Here is a 19,463-nt window from a genome sequence, read left to right as displayed (position 1 = left end):
AGTAGAAAAAAGGGACCGGAAACATATTTTGCTTTTATTAGATGGCCATAGCACACGCACCAAAGATTTAGAGGCAGTTCAGTTGGGACGAGATTATAATATAATCATAGTATCATTTCCTGCTCACACGTCTCATCGTTTATAGCCTTTGGACAGTTCATTCTTTAAAAAGATATAAAACAGCTACAATGAAGCGGCATCTTCGTGGCTATGTTCAAATCCTTGCACTGCCATAAAACAATATTACACAGCAGAACTTCAGATAATGTGTAGCCCAGATCAGTTTGTATGGACATATTAGTGACATCTTTTAAAGTAACAGGCTTAGGTCATATGATCCAAATGTCAAAGAGTAGGCCTTTGTAGCTACTACTGCACATATTGTTGATCAGTCAGACTAACAATCGGCTGACGAAATTGAAGCAACAACACTAAAATCTGGAAGTTTGCCTAACGTTGCAACACCACTCAGTGATCAGTCTGTGCTTTCTACAGTGTCCCAAGGAAGTGGACCTGAAAACAGTATTGCAAGACTTGCTGAGATTATCAGTTAACAAATAAAGCCTTACTTGAATAATTTATTCTACACCGTCTGTGTAAACAGTTGTCATGAAAAATACGAAACAACCTAAACCAACAATGGAATTAACATTAAGTCCTCACGGAAAGGAAATAGAAATCAAAGAAAATAAATATAAAATGAAGAAGTCTGTGCATAAAGCTATAAAAAAGAGACAGGTAGATGAAAACTTTAACAAGAATTTCAAAAACAAAGGATAGAATGGATTAGTTATGTTAGCTATATATGGAAGATCGAGAAGAAGACATGATTCAATGTGTGAAATGTAAAGACTGATTACATGACCTAAGCGCTGGAGTGGAAAATAAAACTAAGAAATAATTCTGTGATATCTGGAATTCAAACCAATTGATCTTCGACACGCCAATTTAAGCGCCTTAATTTGTTAAAATTTTTATTTTTATTCCTACGTGTTATTTTGTTGCGTAAAACTATGGAAGTAACGTTACGTTTATAGTTCGTAATTTGTTATTGAAAAATTTTGTTCTATTCCGTGGATTAATTATGTAGTCGCAGACTTGGTATCATAAGTACGACTTAGACTATAGGTGATACGAATTAAGAAACCAGGTGCCTTAATCGCACAGAAGATTCAGATTTGGAAAAGGTTAAAACCCATTTTTGTGTGGAAGCTGTCTGATAGCTTAAGAAATAAAGATTCAGTGTACCCAAAACTAATTGTGTTACTTAAATTACCCTGCCAGATACAGTAATTCTTCCTTAAGGCGTACGACGTGATTAACCTTACCCTATGTGAATCAGGCCCGCGGGTCACGAAAGGTTGCCCATGCCTGGTACATAGGTTGGTTATAATTAAACTTTCACTACTTGAGTGGACCTCCATGAGAAGCGAGTGATCGTAGGACAATGAAACACAGCGAAAACATTTGTAAGAACATTTGGAAGAGAAATAACGAATAAACGGTTAAAAGAAGCATATTTTAATAATCAAATGAATGAGTAGCATTTGTTAACTGCGCACCATGTTTACGTTCCAGGTTACAAACGTTGCTCAACGTGACGGCCATGTAGATCAACGAAAATCTGGAGGTTTGTCTTGATACCATTTCACAGTTGTTCGCAGACTTGTCGAACGGTGCAAATGGAGTGTTCAGCCGTAGCGACACAGCTCGTGCACTGCACATTACGTCCAGCATTGTCATGCATGGCAACAGTAATTTCTTCAACAATTTGTGGTGTAATTGTCCGCTGGCCTTTGTCAGGAGCAGTTAATTTGAACTTCAGAATCATGTTGTCTAAAAACCATGCGGAAAATGGACGCCCTAAGCGACACATTACGAACGAACTCATTTTTGTACCTTTTATTTGCCCTATCAGCAAGAACTCCCCAACAGTGTCCGAACTTCAGGTCAGCTGTCTTAACAGTGGCCAAGCCTGGCGGACTTCTGCGGACAGCGGGCTGTAACCACCTGACATCCTCGACTGTGTCTATCACTTCTCTAGCCTTCAGGCAATCTTTTTTCTTAGCTTTTCTACAGGTTATACTTTCAGAATGCCCATTATTCTCTTATCTATCGTGGCTCAATGGTTAGCATACTGGACTCACATTCGGGAGGATGACAGTTCCAACCGCGGCCGGCCATCCTGGTTTAGGTTTTCCTTGATTTCCCTAAATCGCTTCAGGCAAATGCCTTGATGGCACGGCCGACTTCCTTCCCAATACTTCCCTAATCCGATGAGATCGATGACCTAGCTGTATTGTTCCCCCCCCCCCCCCTCTCTACATCAACCAACTCTATCTATCTTAGGCCAGAGCCGGAGCTTTCTATAAAAATGGCTCTGAGCACTGTGGGACTTAACTTCTGAGGTCATCAGTCCCCTAGAACTTAGAACTACTTAAACCTAACTAACCTAAGGACACCACACACATCCATGCCCGAGGCAGGATTCGAACCTGCGACCGTAGCGGTCGCGCCGTTCCAGATTGTAGCTCCTAGAACCGCTAGGCCACACCGGCCGGCGCAGCTTTCTATACCTCATCACTCAAACTTCATGCAATCGCACACTCATGGGTGGATGTAGATAGGAAACGGGAAGTGCGACACATTAAAATAAAACACGGGTCCATTTTCATGTTCAAATGCCATATTTCCTGTGTATTAAAACAGAAAAATTCTTGTTATGTAACAGATCCTACGCTACACCTCCACGTCTCCACATCCTCTCCCAAAGAAACTTTAATCGCCATCACATACACAATCATGGTCCTACCAGATCTGTGAGATACATACCACCCTCTCCTTGTCGGGACTACACTCCGCTCCAATCCTCTCCTTGCACTTTCAAGTCTTCCCAAACATCCACCCACACATGCCACCCCTCCTACGCACTACCTTTAAATGCTACGTTCACATGATACCCTTATCCCTGGCAGTCTACATCCACCCCTCTCTTCAGTCAACTATGTATCCACTTTAATCAGTCAGCACATCGACCTTTCTGTTTTACCTTACCCAACAGCCTATCTGTTGTTATATCTTCGAGTGCGACACTCATTTTCCACTCATCTCTATCTATATTTTAATCACCAAATCAACCTTTTATATATCAACTTTTGCAACTGACGATCTGTGTTTTTACTGTACAAAACGTTTATTTTTGTCAACTGCCACATCCAGCTTCTATCTTTTTAATATCATTCACTCATGTTGCTGAAGAAAGGCGAATTGTACCCGCTGACAACAATAAAGCAAACAATATTATGTCACAAAATACCACGACCAACAGTCTGCTCGCAGCTTACAAGGGAACCTCCCCATCGCACCCCCCTCAGATTTAGTTATAAGTTGGCACAGTGGATAGGCCTTGAAAAACTGAACACAGATCAATCGAGAAAACAGAAAGAAGTTGTGTGGAACTATGGAAAAATAAGCAAAATACACAAACTGAGTAGTCCATGCGCAGAACAGGCAACAACAAGGGGAGGGTGAGCATAGGAGTGCCGTGGTCCCGTGGTTAGCGTGAGCTCCTGTGGAACGAGAGGTCCTTGGTTCGAAGCCTTCCCTCGAGTAAAAAGTTTACTTTCTTTATTTTCGCAAAGTTATGATCTGCCCATTCGTTCATTGACGTCTCTGTTCACTGTAATAAATTTAGTGTCTGTGTTTTGCGACCGCACCGCAAAACCGTGCGATTGCTAGACAGGAAAACACGTTTGATATATTCTATACGACACTGGTGACGGCATGTGCGTCACATGACAGGAATATGTTGTCGACCCACCTAACTTGTACACTTGGCCCATGGGTAAAAAGATTCTTCTACCTTGCCCGATTTAGGTTTTCTTGTGGATGTGATAATCATTCCCAAAAAAGTGATGAAAACAAAAGAGTTTGTCACATAAACTGCAACAAATGAATGCAACAGTTTCACAGTTGCACAGTTTTCCCTGTGCTCTGTCAAAACATATGTTTTTAACGTTTACAATTTTTTCCGTATGTAGACCGTCAAATCCTGCATCTGTCCAAGCAAATCTGAACATGTCCTGGAATTTTGGAGAGCGAAGTTGATTATGTGTGAGTGCCTGAACTTTGATGATTGAAACACGATCGCGTAAACAATACTGCTCTGTGTACCTGTTGTAATGGTACTTGAATTACGTAACCATTATGATACCTCACCTGAACCTCTCGATACCAGTAATATTCTACTGTATTTCTGTTAACTACTTAACATATTTCTGAGACAACATTCAGATTTGATTTCACTTTTGATGCATCGATATGTTTATATTGCAATGATATTATTCTTATGTGTATTTTTTCTTTTGTGACTATGATTTCTGACGTACTTGTAACTCTGATTTTTGGGCGCGTAAGCGATAGTTAGTTAGTTGTTGAGTTGTTAGAGAGTCGGACCTTGAAAAAGTCAAGTGTTGGACGTCATATTGGAAAGATGCATATTGTAGTTGTCTTATAAAATGTAAGGAAGATGTTTTCAAGTATGTTTTGTATTGTGAAGTGATGTTTTATGTGTTACCTGATATTGCAATAAAAGCAATTAAAAGGAAGTGTAACTTAATTTCGGAGTGCTGATTATTTTTTGACATCACCATTGTGCTAACTTTGAAAGGTTTAATCTTGAGGAATGTTTTGTGAAGCGCATCTACAAAACTTTTGAATATAGCAGAGTAAAACCTAGCATCCGAGCTTGGAATCATAATCACCTAGATTTTCAACGATTCAACCATGATTATGCGACGAGACCAGGTTGGGAAACACAAAAAGATGAGTGCCTAGTTTTTTCGTTATTACATGAAATGACTATTAAGTGTGCTCTAATGACACCTTCAACATAATATGACTGTTGTTGCCCGAAAATCCAGTATTTAGCAGCGTGAGCAACACCAAAATCGTTATGAAATGCTGACCTTTGTTGTGGTAGGGTTGTTACACTGTGCAGCTTCGCAAAATAATTGTCTGAAAATACAAAAATTGAACTTTTCACTCGAGGGAAGACTTGAACCAAGGACCTCTCGTTCCGCAGCTGCTCACACTAACCACGAGACAACGGCGCTCTTGAGCTGAAAGTTTCCTTGATGTTGCTTCTTCGGCATGGACTACTCAGTTTGTATATTTTGCTTATTTTTTTCATAGTTCCACACAACTTCTTCTTGTTTTCTCGAATGATCTGTGTTCAGTTATTCAAGGCCTATCCACTGTGCCAACTTATAACTAAATCTGAGGGTGTGCGATTGGGAGGTTCCCTTGTTAGTACCACTGGCAAGCAAATGGTTTATGTGGAGCGTATTAACAGTACCGCTTGAACTTCAACAACAAGAAACCAGATTTCAAGATGGGACAAGTGCCACCTCTTGCCAACACATAAGGACGCCTGTGCTCCAGCACGCGTGCTGGAATCGCGAAATAAAAGCGACTGCAATGCCTCGGTAGCGTAGTGTCAGTACCGCAGCGCCGGCCTGCTGACGTCATTACGCGGGCCGGAAAGCGCCGCCGTCAGACGTAACGAGGCGCAAGCGGGCAGCGCTACCTGCGGGCAAAGGGCAGCTGGTAACAAGGCACAGTGGCAAAGAGGCCGCCGCCGCCGCTGCTGTATATTTAACGCGTGGCAGCGGCCGGCTGTGTACTGCAAGAACACATGCGGCTGGCGCCGGACTACGCCCTGAATGACCTGCCAGGGCCGCGCCGCCCGCGGCATCGCAAATATTACCACGGCTCCGGCACCGGCCGCGTTATTAAGCAATTGTTGTGGCAACCGCGCCACACTTTTGTTCCCTTTGTCCCGGCGGCTCGCGCGTTATTCCAATTTGATTGCCGCGGTTAAACACCGCCGCGTACGCGGCGCGCGCTTGTTTAATATTTTAATACACTTAAAACGCCGGGCGTCTGTTGAACGTTCTCGCCCTTAGCTAATACGACGTTACCAGAGTCGCCGAGCGTTGCACGCCGCGGCCGATGTTTAGTTAACAAACTTTTCAGCGGAGGCGAGCTCTAGCTTCCTAAAACAAAAAAACCGAAAAACCTTTTTTTTTCGCGTGGGTTGAAATGTGCAGATTTCATAGCGTTATTTAACTTGGGGTCCCTTATAGCTGGTAAACTTGTGCGGTGCCTGGAACAAAAGAAGCGAAATTTAACCCTCTGAATAAACCTGTACGACGCAGTGTGGTGACAAATACTCAGTGTATGATTTCCCAGTGTGACTATCGAGACGTGAAAGGGGAAGGAAAATTAGTAGCGTTGCGTGTTTACCTCAGTTTCGGAGCAAGCGGATCGTGAAACAGGTAGCTGCCGTATATTAATTTTTTTCCCCCCGCTGAGCCACAGGGAAATGTTAGGCCACACTGTGAGGTCGGCCACGATGGAAGTCAAAGCGGCAAACGGACCTCAGCGTTTAGAAAGCAAATACCATGCTATCACCGGCCGTGCAGTGGCGTTGAGTCAAAGCCTTAAAAGTCAAAATGAAAAGAGGTGGCACTGAACCAAGTCGGATTTTTAGCAATGCAGATTATGGTACTCCACAGTCTAATGTGAAAGGCATATGTTTATTTTTCCCACATCGTTCACCCTCGTAGTAAAGGGCAGATGGGATTACAGTATGATGCACAGATCTTGCGTAGTGCTGGCAATGTTCCAGTCTCAACACACTTTTGTATGGTGTGTAATAAGTTGGTTTTATGTATTTATTTAAATGGCAAACAGTATTGGCAAAATTTAAAATTGATTTTAGTATTTTCTCAAAGACAGTTTTATGATAAAATTCTCACACTTTCGAATGCACATTATAATATCAGTAAAAAAATAGTTGGACGTCTGTAAAAGTCTTTGATGTGGTACCGTAAAACTGTGCAGTAGCATTAAGCGTATTCATCCCAACAATGACTTCTGTCTGTCGCAGCGGTTGCACAGGTTGAAAGTAACTGCAGTATCATTTGGATTTATCGTATCGATGAACGGTTTTGCAACAACATTTGGAAGGGAATGCATTCTACTCCCTGGACATGCCCATCTAGACTATGCTCTACAAATTAACACATGTAGTAGGAATTTTACACTAGACTTACTGTCGTGATGTAAAGTTCAATGTGACACCTCTGTTAACAAAATTTCAAATCTATGAATAACTCTGACTGTGAAACGTATAGTCCCACCAAAGTTTTTTTTTTTTTTTTTTCGCTTAGCCGACGTACTCATCTTCAGAATATGAGCAGCTGTTTAGACAATTAACATAATTCTCATTCATTGTTCCATCTCAGTTGCATATTTTTAATTATATTACATGTTTCGCTCACTCTTAATTATCTTCAGATCAGAAACAAGGTAAAACAAAAACGCATAATTTAATACTTTGCAATAAGTAGAAAAGACAAAAATTGTAGATAAACGTAGAATAGACCTAAATAGTTGCGCCAGCAACCTGTCTTGTCCACTCAGAACAACATAGCAGAGTACTGTGTTTTGCAACAGTGGTCGATATTTTAAATAGGTGGTATGTGTTTGAGGTAGGCGGGGGTGGCGGGAGAGGGGGGCGGATAGAGTGGGTCTGATTGGGGGTAGGGGAAAGGAAGCAGGAAATGGGTGGTCGTAAATTTATAGAACCTACAATTCTGTAAAAATTCTCATTGAAGCATTAACAGTGTAGAGCAATGGTTGTGTAAATGTAAACAACTTAAAATAGTGAAATTATAAAGTGGAGCGAAGGGGGACTGAGAGCGGGCAAAGAAGGAAAGGGAAGAGGGGAAGGAGCGATAGTGGCAGGGGGGCTATCGGTTTAACAAAAGAGGGCCTTGTACTAAAATTTCAAAAAAGTCAGTAGAGTTAAAAGTCTTCCGTCAAGATACCAGAATGCATGCGTAATACCGTAATAAGGGATAAAATAGTAAATTACAGACGTAGAAGTAAAGAAGTGAAAACTTAATTAGTATCTGAAGATAAAGTGTGAAACTTTGAAAGTATAGTGCCATCAAGTTCTTACTCTGAAAGCATAAAAATTACATAGTATAAAAATTTTTTTCTTTAAATATGAAAAGTATAGGCCTACTACAATGGATGTATAAATAGTGAGAGACAGAAAGATTGTAAAATTACGGGAGAAGGATTATGTTGAAGGCATAGAAAGAATTTTTTTCAAAAAAGAAAAGAGCATTGAAAGTATAAAGACGTAAGAAAATACAAAACAATAAATTATAAAATTGAAACTACGTTCGGCAACCAAGGTTATTAAGAACACAACACTACCAGTGTTTCGATGATAATTTTTCGTAACTATACGTTCTATAATTTTAGCACGACCTCTCCTGTTAAACTCATGACATTCCCACCACCCCCTCCGTGTTTCCTTTCCCCTGCCCCTAATCAGCCTAACTCAATTTCGCGTTACAACTCTCCCTCCCCCCCCCCCCCCCACTTTGTCTTCAGCACATATTTATTTAAAACACTGACTACATTTATAAAACACAGTACTCTGATATGTGATTTGAGTAAACATGATGGGTTGCTGACACTACTACTTAGGTAAATTCCACATTTATGTAAAAAAAAAAAAAATGCGTGTGAAATCTTATGGGACTTAACTGCTAAGGTAATCATTTCCTAAGCTTACACACTACTTAACCTACATTATACTAAGGACAAACACACACATCCGTGTCCGAGGGAGAACACAAACCTCCGCCAGGACCAGCCACACAGTCCCTGACTGCAGCGCCTAAGAACGCACGGCTAATCCCGCGCGGCACATTTATGTAAAATTCTTGTCTTTTCTACTTATTATCAAATACTAAATGGTACATACTTTGCCTTACTTGTCTTAGATCAGACAATGATACAGAGTGAACGAAACATATAAACACGTGCAGCTGAGACAGAACAAGAAATGAGAATGACCTTAGTTTCTTTCATATCATTAACAGTTCATAAACGTATATTCCTTAATTTAACAGAGCGTGGGCTTCGCGTCCTGGAGTGAGTAACCCTTTGCATCTACTGATCATGCCAGCAAAAGTATGTGTATGCTAGTTTCACTGTGATATTCTTCTCATTACGTTTGATATGCCCTGATTATTTAAAGTAATGCTCTGAGTGAGCCATCCATAGATGATCTGAGTTGGTTTGTTCCACATATGTCAATAAGAATTATGTGAGCCAACATTCTTGTTTAAATATATAACCTGTTTATAGTAGACACGATATTTGATCCATTCTGAAATAATGAAATGAAATGATCATTTATCATTGTTGGCTGGGAGGCCACATCCAGGGAAGTTCGGCAGCCAGATTGCAAGCCTTATTTCAGGTGACGCTACATTGGATGATTTGTGTGTTGGTGATGAAGACGATGAGGACAAAACAACACCTAGTCCTCGGGCGGAGAAAATCTCCGACCCAGCCGGGAATCGACTCTGGAGCTATGCCATTTGATAAATGCTTCTCTATCTTTTGGATTCATAGTGTCACAGTAATATTCAGTATCAGGAATTGGTTCTACGTAATGTTTATTTTCTGGCGTATAGAATAAATGTGGGAAGTAGCTTTTCTTCAATTCTTTCAAATCAAAAGTTTTTTGAAAGCTGCTGGGTGGTCCTTGGACAAAGTTATTGCTGTCTATAACTTTTATGCCTAACTGTTTGGTTTCCAATAACATCAGTTTAGTTCCTGTGTAGATGGTGTATGGCCTTATTGTATTTTCAACATAGTACTTCAAGATGAATTGGTAATTGTAACCTTTTGCACAGTGGGCTATGAATGTCTGACAACTGTTCTTTTCAGATATCATCCACCTACATATCAGTGTAGGTGAGACTATTAATAAATGCGTGGAGTGTGGAGAGGAGAAGCCACAAAGTGGATATCATTTGTAAATGATTAAAAAAGATAAACATAGTAACATATGTAAAGAACGTGCAATAAGGTACACTAGAAATAAGTATTTTGTCAACAAAGGACTAATGTCATCCATGAAAACTGATCGAATATCAAAAAAGTGCAACAGATGTCAAGAAATTAAAGAAATCTACTGTTTTTTATGCACATCCATCTATGAAGGACAGACATGCAGGCACATGTATATGTTGTGTACTTGAAGACAGAAAAAGTAAAGCGATGTGTGTATGTGGAAATGAAGTAAATAAGTGCAGTTTTAGAATACATAGCCTTTCGAACAAGCATCGAAATTTATCCAACAATCTTTGCCACTGACCTCCAGTTTCGTAAAACTATTAAAAATGTATCCTTAATAAATGTCTGAAGCTTTTAGAGAGTTCACAGTCGCTCAACTTTGTCATTATTGCAGGAGGAATAATTTACGAGTATATAGCAGATTTCGAAAAGGTGATTTAATTAACTTGATCATTTCAAATAATTTTTCACCTCCCACAAGAACTATTGACAATTTGAGAGTGGAGGAGCTTAAAATGAGAGTTAAAAGTCTTGGCATTAGAGGAAACAGTACATTAAAGAAATCAGAGTTAATTAACACTATTGAATTACAAGAGTTTACATTTCATCCAGAAGTATTCCAAAATACTAGATCACAAGCAAAGCGTGTACCCAATATAAATTATTTTTACAGATTTTATGATATTATTGATAAACCTCACCCACTGAGAGAATAAAACATAGTGACTCTAGATTAAATTTACCCATTTGGTAGCAAAATATTTGAACAAGAAAAGGAGGCTGAGCCATCTAAAAAGCATTTATTTGAGATTAAGGAAATTAAATCGAGATTTAATGAAAAATTTAAAGCATGGTCTGTTGACTATAAAATTGTCTTGAACGATGCTAGTATTGCCAAACTCGACACTGTTAGTGATAAAACAGATTACATAACGAAAGCACTCAACTCTAGGGTAGATGCAGTTAAAAAGAGAACAGACTTCAGGAAAGGAGATAGGTTTAATATAACAATCAACAACCCAAAAAAGTTTTGTCTTATTTCTACAGGTTATAATGCATCGAATAACACACAAGGGTCTGTTCAAGTCTTGTGCAACAAAATAAGAGATATCTTAACATCTGATGAGACTGTTGGTATAGCAGATACGCCAATTCCTAGAGGCTCAGGTGGTAATGGTAAAAAAAAGTAATAAATCTGGCTGATGACAAGAAGCTTAAACAAGTATCACAGGAATTAAAAATGATGATAATCTGTGCTGTACTAGAGCCATAACTCTGGTTTTCACATATCACACAAATAATATTTTGGGATGAGAACCCACTGATAATGGAATAAAGAAAATCAGAGCAGGAGGCAAATACAAATTGCAGAAATAGTAACCGATATATTATGTAATCATTTGGGTGAACACAATGAAGAAGGGTTTACTTTAGATGACATTAAAAATGTTGAAGAATTGTTGGATATCCAAATAAATGTTGTATGTGCAGAATATTTCAGTTCCGGTATCTATAGCGGTCCTGAGTAAGAAATAAAGTTTTATCTGTACAAAGATCACAATCATTTCTATGTAATTAGTAGTATGGCTGCTTTCTTGGGATCTTCATATTCCTGTGATTAATGCAAGAAACCTTATCACAACAAGAATGCTCACAGATGTAAAGAAGAGAGGAAAGTGTGTGTATTATGCAAAAGTCCAGAACATGAAAGTGAAGAAAATAAGATTTATTGTGAGACATGCAATAGATCCGGTTATAAGGAAGAATGCTTGAACAATCACCAAGAAGTTTGTGATACAGCCTACAAGTGTGAAGGATGCAAAATTATTTGTCAGAGGTCTACAGAATATAAATGTCGCTTTGAACTTTGGAGGAATTGTAAACAAGTAGTGTAAATTGGAAATCATAAATGTTATCTGCAACATGTATTGCAAGAAGGTGGTATCTGTGAAAGAAGATTTGGTGAGGATTTTATAGTGCAAGGTTACCCAAATTATGGTAAAGAAGGTTGCTATGTTAATGGAGAATTCAAAGATTTTTGTATTTACCAGTGCTTCGAATATAATAACGTAGTCACAGGTAAAAAGTTTAAATTCTGTGAAAAAGGCTTCCCTAGGTAACTGAATTGTACCTATACTGAGAGATTCATGTGGTTTGATTATGAATCAACTCAAGAAACTATAATACACATTCCAAATCTCGTAATTGTTCACAATTTTAAAGTTGACACTGTTTATAAATTTAAGACAAATTATGAATTCTGTAGTTGGATGATATCTCAAAAGAACAGTTATCACATATTCATAGCTCACCATGCAAAAGGTTACGATCACCAATTCATTTTGAAGTACTGTGTTGAAAATACAATAAGGCAATATACCATCTACACAGGAACTAAACTGATGTTATTGGAGATCGACAGTTAGGCATAAAAATTATAGACAGCAGTAACTTTATCCGAGGACCACTCAGTAGCTTTCCAAAAACTTTTGATTTGAAAGAATTGAAGAAAGGCTGCTTTCCACATTTATTAAATACGCCAGAAAACGAAAATTACATAGGACCTATTCCTGATACTGAGTATTACTGTGTTAACACTAATAAGCCAAAAGATAGAGAAGCATTTCTCAAATAGCTTAGCTCCAGAGTCAAAGAAAGTTATGTGTTCAATATGAAGAAAGAAATTAACGAATATTGTAATTCTGATGTAGATATATTGAGAAGAGTCTGCTTGGAACTAAGAAAACTATTTCTAGAGATAGCTAACATTGATCCATTCTGTTATTTAACCATCGCTGGAGTTTGCATGGCTATTTACAGGTTTAAATATTTACCAAAAAACACAATCGCTGTATTGGATAAAGAACAGAAAGAGAATTATGGTAAAGTATCCATAGCTTGGTTAAACAGTAACAAAATTCAACATGCTCTTAATTGTAGCGAAGTAAGAATAGCTGGTGGAAAAGTAGATGGATTTGATGAAGAAACTAATACTCTTTATCAATACCATGACTGTTATCGGCATGGATGTATAAATGTTTCAAAAGTGACACAATTAACAATAAAAATAAGGAGACGGTGTATGACCTTTATCAAAAGACTTTGAGAAGAAGTGCATAAATACGAAATTCTGGATACAATCTGGTAGAGATGGGATTGGCTGAACTCAGCAGAGGCTTAAGAAATTAAAGCAGTTGCCTGAAATTGTTGAACCGCTGAATCCAAGAGATGCTTTTTATGGTGGCAGCGCAAATGCAATAAAGTTAAGAGTTGAAGCAAATTGTGTTAGCTCAAAATTAAAATATATTGAAGTATGTAGTCTATATCCGACTGTGCAATTTCATGACTTTTGTCCTGAACAACACTTGAGAAAAATATATAGACCGAAATATTATTCTAAATATTGATATGGTTTAATAAAATGTGAAGTATTGGGTCCTAGAGGATTGTGTCGACCTGTTTTGCCTGTATGCATGCAAATCGATAAAAATGAAAAACTGTTGTTTCCTTTATGTGTCAAATGTGCTCAAGAAAAGATAGATAAGTGCAATCACAGTGATGAGGAAAGGAGTTTTATTGGAACATGGACGTCTGATGAAGTGAAGAAAGCTGTAGAAAAAGTATACAAAACTTTAAATGTGTATGAAGTTTAGGATTTAAAAATAAAAGCAATATGCTGCTTAAAAATTATGTGAAAGATTTTCTGATGATAAAATTAGAGTCCAGTGTACATAATTTTGAAAATGATGAAGAGTACATCAAAACAGTTAAAGAGAAAATGGATATTGACTTAGATCATGACTGAATAAAGGAAAATCCAGGAAAATGGACTGCTGCTAAGATATGTCTTATTTCGTTATCAGGAAAATTTGGGTAAAGACAAAATATGAGTCAAACAGAATATATAACAAATTTACATCACTTCTATGAGATACTAGTGGATGACCGACTAACAATTTAGGTATAAATTTTATTACAGAGCATATGGTTCAGATGAGATATAATTTCAAGGTTTATTATGTGGAAAATAGTACAGCCACAAATATTTTCATTGCTGCATTCCCTACATCAAATGCAAGACTCAGATTATCTTATATGTTACACAAACTAGGAGACTCTGTTATATGTTTTGTTACCGATTCTGTAATATATATTGATGATGGTAAAAATACTGTGGAAACAGGCTTTATGTTATTCGAATGGACTGATGAATTGGGAAATAACTGGATTACAGATTGGGCTTGGACGGCCTGAAAAGTTATTATTACGAGAAAAATGATAAAAAGACAGAAATGAAGGGAAAGGGCTTCACTCTAAACTACAATAACATTCAAAATTTGAATGGCGAATCGATGATAAGGTTAATCGAAAGTGAAGTGAAAGAAAAGATACAGCTAGAGTACAAACAGATAACCAGAGATGTTGATACTAAAAATCTTTGTCAACAAACAGGTTAAGAAAGAATTCACATCTCAGTGCGACAAAAGAGTTGTTCTAGAAAATTTTGGTTCAGTGCCTTATGGCTATTGAATCTCTTCTAATGAAAAAATAAAATTCATACCACATTCTTTACACAAATAGTATAAAGTATTTAGTTGTTGTATTCTGTGATATCTAACTTTTCGGTTATAGAGTGAGAAACTTTTAAAAACAATGAATAATCCTTCAAACATTTTTGTAATTTTGTAGGGAAAATATTAATTGGTAAATTAGAATCCACTATTTGCTTCACAGTTATAAAAAAGAGAGAATCGGAGTTTTCTATTTCCTCCCATATTTCTGTATCAGTTTCCTCATAGCTATCAATGTTCTTTTCGCATTCTTCTCCATAAATTCTCTTTAATACACTAACGCCTTCAGTATGATTCAGACTTCTCAAGTGTTCTATAATTAATGATGGTTTAAAATATTCTTTGCAAGAATTACATTCAACTTGTTTCTCTCTTGGATTGTTGCTTCCCTCGACATAGATGTCAAATTTAAATTCACCCACAGATTAGTCATATTTGTAAAGATTAAAAATTTAAAAGCTTATTAAAATTCTGTTCTACATAAATGGACACTCTACTGAAGAAGCTCAGTAATGTAAGCAATTATAGCTTGTTTAAAAAGATTAGCGAGCTAGAAGTAAATGAATTGTATTACATTAAGGGCTGTCAATATTTAAAAACTAGATATGGGGAGAAAACTTGTATGAAATTCGATGGAAAATTCAAAGTTATTTTACCAAACAGATACAACACATTAATTAGTGGTTGGGACTTTCAATATTTTGAAGAGGATAACATTAAGCTAAGATATAAAGGAATGAAGAGGCTTAAAAACAATGATAACGAATTTCATGATCTGGAATTCGTTGTGTGACTTTTGAGTGTGTTCGTTTGCACACTCAAGTGATACGTTTATAAAAATGTCAGTAAGTGGCTAGTATGCTCAACCTATCCGTTTATAATAAAATGAAAAAATGTTGGTAAATAATCTGCAAGTGCACTCAATCCGCCCACTGACTACTCTCCAGGGCGACGAAGAAGATAAAGGCTGACAGAGGGCAACCTTGTCGCACTTATCGCTCAGTAGTGGACAGCGGCGAGCGGTATCCATTGACCAGGACAGTAGAACGGGACCCGTGGATGATACGGAGAACAACACCTGCCGATATTGGGGACAAGCCCATCTTGTCAAAGACAGCTTGCAAGAAATTGTGCTCAACTCGGTCAAAAGCGTGGTCTAAGTCAGCTACCACAAGGGCGCCTTCTCAGCAGCATGCCGACATGAGCGCCACCACATTTCTATAAGAGCTTAACGCAGTGTGTATATTACTGCCACCTCCCAGACATGTTTGATCGGCATAAATGGCCTCTTTGACAATAGCGAGGAGCTGAGCACGAAGTATGCGTGCGATCAGCTTGTAATCCAAATTCACTAATGTCATCGGCCTAATGTCTTGCGGTCTGCATCTCCCGTTTCGTTTTGCCACAGGGATGATCATGCCCTCCAAAAATTTTAGGAGGGGGGGGCGGAGGGGGGGGGGGGAGGACACGAAAGTCTGGTTCCAGGAGATCGCAGCACGTCTGCAATCTAACTGCCCCCATCAGGTCAGAAAATGTACTACAAAATTCAACCCGAAGACCATCAAGTCCAGGGGATTTGTGTCTCGCGCCCCGCAACAGTGCCATGCGCATTTCTTCCAGCTTGCGGCCTCCGAGAATGTGGCGTAGCCTTGCGTCCTACTCGAAGGCGGTATGGTAGGTCGTGCAGGACGTCCTCAATGTTATTGTCAGGTCGATGACCTGCCAGAGAGAGAGTGCCGTAATAATCGGTGAGAACACGGGAGATGGCAGCGTGTGCCTCTGTAGGTTGCCCATCCGCCGAAATAATTGCAGTGCTTAGTCACCTCTTGCGATGTCTCCGTTCTCTGACGATGTGATAAAGAGATGTACATTTCTCTGGGATGGAATCTTGCAGTCTCGCTCGAAACGCGTGCCGTCCAATCTGTCAGCCGTGATCTGCACAAGCCGTGCCCATGTTCAGTGGAAGGGTCACTTGGCGCTCTGGCGAAAGTTGTTGCGGCGGTAGTTCTCTCAAGACCGTGTAGTAAAACTCAGATGTTGGTCGTTGGAAAATCGCCCTATCTCGTCCATACGCCATGAGCCTGCGGCAAATAACTGGTTTGACGCAGTGTATCTACGACCGTGTCGCAGAACCATAGGTATGACGTCGCTCGCATTTGTGCCAGGTACCAATAACGGCTACACGGCAAGCCTCTTCCCGAAGAATGTTGACAGTAAAGGTCCAAAGTCCTCTGCTACAGCTCGTCTGTTGCCGTGGCATAGTCACAGCACAGATGAAGGCCTGATGGTCGATGAATGCAGTGGGCCACAGCTCGGGAAATATAAATCCTGGCTGGTGAAGTGTGTATATCCGCGCCGGTCACCGTGGATTAGTGTATAACGCAAAGCGAGGTCTCTGACCAAAGCATAAAGAGCCAGACATGGGACATGATGAGGGATCTGATCCTCAGGGTGTAAGACGCTGTTAAAGTCCCTGCCGACCACGAAGTGTTCTATAGCGCCTTGAAACATCGGAGCCACCTCAGTAAAGTAATAGAGGATTCGCTCTCGACATTTCGCAGTACCAGACGGGTCATACAGAAGGCGAACTGTGCCGATGGTGAGCGCAACGTCTCGCGCTGATGGCAAATACTGAATACCCGTTGGTTCTATGCCATCGCGTAGTAGTATGGCCGTACCACCACCACCACCGTCGTTAGTTGGGACGACGTAGCACGTGTATCCATAAACATACAGAAGATCAAGCTGTACCTCTTGAAGAAACACTATATTAATGTCCGCCGCCCAAATCATGTCCTTTAACCGCTGGGTTTTGATCGTGGAACTAATGCCATTGACATTGACTGAACGTAACCGATACATCTGCGTCACTGGATAGTACGATGACGTATCTGAAGTTTTTTAAGCTAGTAAGCACCACGTCACCCAACTGACCATCCCCCTTACCCGCAACATATATGTTACTGATTGACAGGGACAAGATGTATTTCCAACGACCCGCCAGCCGAGAACACCAGGTGATCGCTCGAGTCTGACATCATTCTTTCCATCCCCATCTCGGATGCCCAATCACCAAGCCGGAAGTGTGTTACGTTAGGCGACGGATGATGTTCATCTGGTGTCTTAGCTGCAAAACCGCCAGGGGCACGTCAGTGGATTGAGCATCGTCAACCTGTCTTTGACATTGGACGGACGTTGCCAGCAGCGAACCAGGAACTGTTGGACTGGGGTCCACAATCTAGGCCGCACAGTAATTCTCCTGCAATGTGCACCATCTCGCGAAGCATTACCCGCAGACAGCCTCTTCCTGTTTCGTGGTTTGGGCGACTTCTCCTTGCGGGAACGAGTGTTCGCGTCCCGTGATCACGAAGAACAGGAGGCACCTCTCACATCTCCTTGTGCGAACTCGAATTGATCTTCTGGTGCTCTCCTTCCTCGCACGCGGTCGCTGCTCTCGAGCACGTTGGCGATTCTGATGCTGGCCGCGGCGTTTTGGGCCAGGAACCCGGGTCCGCGTGTGTCGGTAATTGGAACAAAACAACGTACTCGTCCGTTATGGTCCTCGCTGCCTCAACGTATGTAATAGGCAGCGTCGTCGGTTGTGATGTAGGCGTCGTGTCTGCACGTCGTTTTCTGCACGAGCCGTCTCTGCAGGCATTCAGAGTGAATATGCTCTTCCTGACCCCACCACAAACAAGACCACTGTTGACCGTCGTAAATGACGATAGCTCGACAGCCATCAACGGCCACGTAAGACAGTGCGCAGTTGAAATCAAACCTTACGCACTCCGTCCAGAACAGGGTATGTCTCGAATATGTGCCACTTTCCTTCCAAGTGACTTAGTACTTCCACGTAAGGCCGTAGCGCGTCCACAACAAGCGTGGCTGGAACTTCAAACGGCAGCTCGAAGATTCGTTACGAACGCCGAGACCCGCATGGTCGACAGTCACTACACCTACATCGCCGTGCGAGTGGTGAAAACGATATCGATGAGGTGGAACGGCGAATAAGCCGTTCGCACGCTGCTTCATCGACAAATTTCAGGTAAACTGTACTGGAGACGATCGAATGATGTATACCGAGGAGTTCCTGTGGTTCGGCTTCACGAAGGAAACCATCTACTCCATATCCCTTAGGTCGTGCGTACTGGTCATGGAAGGTTAATTTTATTGTGGCCTTTCTGTACGAAAGGGCCATCGTCGTTCGAGGTGATCTATTTACACAATAGTATTACTATCCACGCGAGTAAACAACGGCCTGTTCGAGGAGACCGTACACAGCCCTGTGCACGTCCGCTTCGCCACACGGCTGAGAGACGACTGTCCTCATCCAAGCCAACAGACTCCTGAGGTAACAATAATGAAATCAAGACCCTACGCTGTCGACAGGCGTTGACATTCGTCAACGTGGACAGTTGAAAATGTGTGCCCCGACCGGGACTCGAACCCAGGATCTTCTGCTTACATGGCAGGCGCTCTATCCAGCTGAGCCACCGAGGGTACAGAGGATAGTGCGACTGCAGGGATTTATCCCTTGCACGCTCCCCGTGAGTCCCACATTCCCAACTTAATCTCCACACACTACATCCGTAGTGCCCCTGCCCACTACCGATGTGGCCGTGCGGTTCTAGGCGCGTCAGTCTGGAACCGCGTGACCGCTACGGTCGCAGGTTCGAATCCTACCTCGGGCATGGGTGTGTGTGATGTCCTTAGGTTAGTTAGGTTTAAGTAGTTCTAAGTTCTAGGGGACTGATGACCTCAGCAGTTAAGTCCCATAGTGCTCAGAGCCATTTGAACCATTTTGAACCTGCCCATTACACTCATTACTCGCGGCAGACAATCTTACCGAGTCCCGTAAGAGTTCGGACAATGCGTGTTCATCCGCACACAAGAAGAAGGTCATGGCTGGTTAGCCTGAACTATATATGGAGATGGTATCTT

The 19,463-nt window shown here is 40.6% G+C and overlaps 1 non-coding gene across 1 annotated transcript; it reads right to left on the bottom strand.

Annotated features, from left to right (window-relative positions):
* Window positions 1-18,948: 18,948 nt before the first annotated feature.
* Trnat-ugu lies at window positions 18,949-19,022 on the bottom strand. The gene has a single exon. It is a non-coding gene; the product is annotated as a tRNA-Thr (tRNA).
* Window positions 19,023-19,463: the final 441 nt, after the last annotated feature.

This window comes from Schistocerca americana, chromosome 5 (genome assembly GCF_021461395.2).
Source record: "Schistocerca americana isolate TAMUIC-IGC-003095 chromosome 5, iqSchAmer2.1, whole genome shotgun sequence".
Taxonomy (NCBI): Eukaryota; Metazoa; Arthropoda; class Insecta; order Orthoptera; family Acrididae; genus Schistocerca; species Schistocerca americana.
Note: the sequence above shows the minus strand (reverse complement) of the source record. Positions and strands in the feature narration are given on the sequence as shown.